Below are 3,285 nucleotides of genomic sequence, written 5' to 3' on the forward strand. Positions count from 1 at the left end.
AGTTATTTGTGGGATCAACACTTAAACTTAAACTTCATTATAACTTCATCGTCACATATATTTGCATGGTTAATGCCTGCATTATCGTAATGCATATAAATGTTCTTGCTAAACATTTACAAAAGGATATACCTTGGTGTATGATTTTCACTGATGATGCATTTCTTATGGACTTGAGAGAGAGAGAGAGAGAGAGAGAGAGAGAGCACTGATGATGTATTTCTTATGAACTTGAGAGAGAGAGAGAGAGAGAGAGAGAGAGAGAGTTCAGGAAGAACTTGATTTATGGAGGTCAAATTTGGAGTCTAAAGACTTTCGTTTGAGTATATCCAAAATACATGTGATATAATTTTAATAGTAGTAAATCTTAAGGTGAGGTTATAATAATGGTTGATCAAGTCTATAAAATAGGTGAACATTTCCGATATCTCGGGTATGTTGTTAAAAGTGATGGTGTTAGAGATGGAGATACTATTAGTAGAATTCAATTTGGATGGTTGAAGTGGAGGAATGCATCAAGCCTATTGGGTGGTAGAAAAGTATTTCTTGAACTTCAAGGAAAATTTCATAAGATGGTAGTGTGACATGGAATGCTTAATGGTCTAAAATGTAGTCCGTAAATGAGAAGTAAAAAATTTAGTTAAATTTACTTGAGAATAGAATGCTCAGATGGATGAGTGACTTTACACTTAGAGACAAAATGTGAAGCGAATTTATTTGTCAAAGGGTTGGAGTAGCTCCAAAGGCAAACAAGATTAGAGAGAGTCGTCTTAGATGGTTTGGTCACATTAAATGTTGGTCATTTGATCACCCAATTAGGAGAGTAGATGTTTTAGATTTGTCTTACATTAAGAAAGGTAAAGGTAGAAATAAAGTGACTTGGGCCTGTTGAATAAAAAATGGTCTTAATTTTATTAGAATTAAATTAAAGTATGACACTTAAATAGGACTCAATGGAGAAAAAGGTTTCATGTAACGAACTCTACTTAGTAAGATAAAAACTTTGTTGTTAGCTTCATTTTAACTTAATATTGTATGGTTAAGAGACTAAATTAGAAAAATATGATTTTCTAAAATTAGTTTGATCACACTAAAATAATAAGGAGATCACTATGATGTTTAAACTCAAATTAAATAGAGTCTAGCCATTTGAGCACCTAATATCTTCCCACTTTCCTTCACTTTATAGAGAAGAGCGCAAAGAAGAATGTAGGGTTACTTGTGCACGTTACATGAAGCAAAAGTAAAAAGGCAAAAGTCTGTAAAAAAAAAAAAAAAAGACTTGAAAGCTACGCCCACCACCTAAAGCTCAACAACTAGCATGCCACACCATTCCAACTACTTTCAGACAAAAAAAGGTTTAATATAATTACAGCAGCGGAGCAGCAGAACAGTAGCAGCTCTGGGAACAACACAAACTTAACTATGTACTTTTCAAGTAAATAGAAATCTCTCTCTCCAATCTATTCTCATGAGAAAGCATCAGACCCAAAAATTATTCTTCATTTGTCTTCTTTTCAAGGCCTACAAACAAGCAGCTATGCTTCTTTGTTTAAACAATTAAAACATGGGAATTTAAATCAATTCAACACATCTTTTTTTTATTATTTTACACTCCCTACAACGATATATATATTTATTTATTTATTCCTCAAGTTATGAGAAAAAATTTGCGTACCTAAGACATAGTCAGCGCTGCGTACATAATGGATGTTATATTTACGTAATATCTGTATTAACGTCGATGTAATCTCCATATAACCAACATATAACCTGTCTAAACTTACAAATAAATTTCGCGCTTCTGTTTTCACACATATATAGGTTACATGTAGGTTATATAGAAGTTACATGGATGTTACAAGGGATATACCAAGAATATAATGCTCATATAAAGCGACTCTAACCTTGATTATGTACGCAGCGTTGCATACGGCTTAAGTACGCAAATTTTCCTCGAAGTTATGGGTGGAGACTGCATTATTCAAAGGGTGCCTCAGTGTCGTGGGGAAAAAAAAAGCTAGAATTAATATGAACTAAAAGCAAACAATAAGAAGAATCAGAAAAAAAAGTTTAGATTATTATTTTTCTTTCCAAATTTACAAGTTTACCACTTTAGCTTTTTATTATGGTAATTGGGTGGCAATTCATACTAGTTATGGTTTTCAAAGAGACCACGTTTACGGTCTTATTATAATTTTATTTTATTTTCTTAATAGTTTCAATGAATCTTTTGATTTTGGGATTCAATTTTGATCATAATTTAGATTGTTTTTTTTTTTTTCCCTCAAGTTATGAGAAAAATTTTGCGTACGTAAGACATACACAGCGCTGCGTACATAATGGATGTTATATTCACGTTATATCTGTATTATATGCGTGTTATATCGCCTGTAACCTGGATGTAATCTTCATATAACCTACCTATAACCTGTTTGAACTTACAAATAAGTTCCGCGCTTCTGTTTTCACACATCTGTAGGTTACACGTAGGTTATATAGAAGATATATGAAGGTTACCAGGGATATACCAAGAATATAATGCTCATATAACGCGACTCTAACCTCGGTTATGCATGCAGCGTTGCATACGACTTACGTACGCAAATTTTTCTCGAAGTTATGGGTGGAGACTGCATTATTCAAATTTATATTACACCACGTTAGAATTAATATGAACTAAAAACAAACAATAAGAAGAATCAGAAAAATGAGTTTAGATTATTATTTTTCTTCCCAAATTTATAAGTTTACCACTTTAGCTTTTTATTATGGAAATTGGGTGGCAATTCATGCTAGTTATTGTTTTCAAAGAAACCTCGTTTACGGTCTTATTATAATTTTATTTTATTTTTTTAATAGTTTCAATGAATCTTTTGATTCTGGGATTCAATTTTGATCATAATTTAGATTGTTTTTAATCATAAAACATTAACGAAAATATAAATCAAATTATATTACAAAAAATATTCAACAAAATTCAAAATTATACGTATATGAATTTAATGAAATCTTGTAATATAAATATGAGAAAAAAAAATTATGAAAGTACTCGAGAATAAAAAGCAAGGAGTGAACTTTCTTTAAATATTATGATTTTCCGAAAAAGCAATTTAAGTTCCTACTGAATTACACCGCATCAGTTTGTGGCTTTCGGCCGGCCCAAACTCCCAAACCGAAAATATTCAAATTAATGCTCAAAATATGTTAAACATATTATATATATATATATATATATATATATATATATGCTCCGCGAGCTCTGGGGTGTACGCGAACAGAACA

The sequence above is a fragment of the Phalaenopsis equestris genome, unplaced genomic scaffold, assembly GCF_001263595.1.
Source record: "Phalaenopsis equestris unplaced genomic scaffold, ASM126359v1 Scaffold000501, whole genome shotgun sequence".
Taxonomy (NCBI): Eukaryota; Viridiplantae; Streptophyta; class Magnoliopsida; order Asparagales; family Orchidaceae; genus Phalaenopsis; species Phalaenopsis equestris.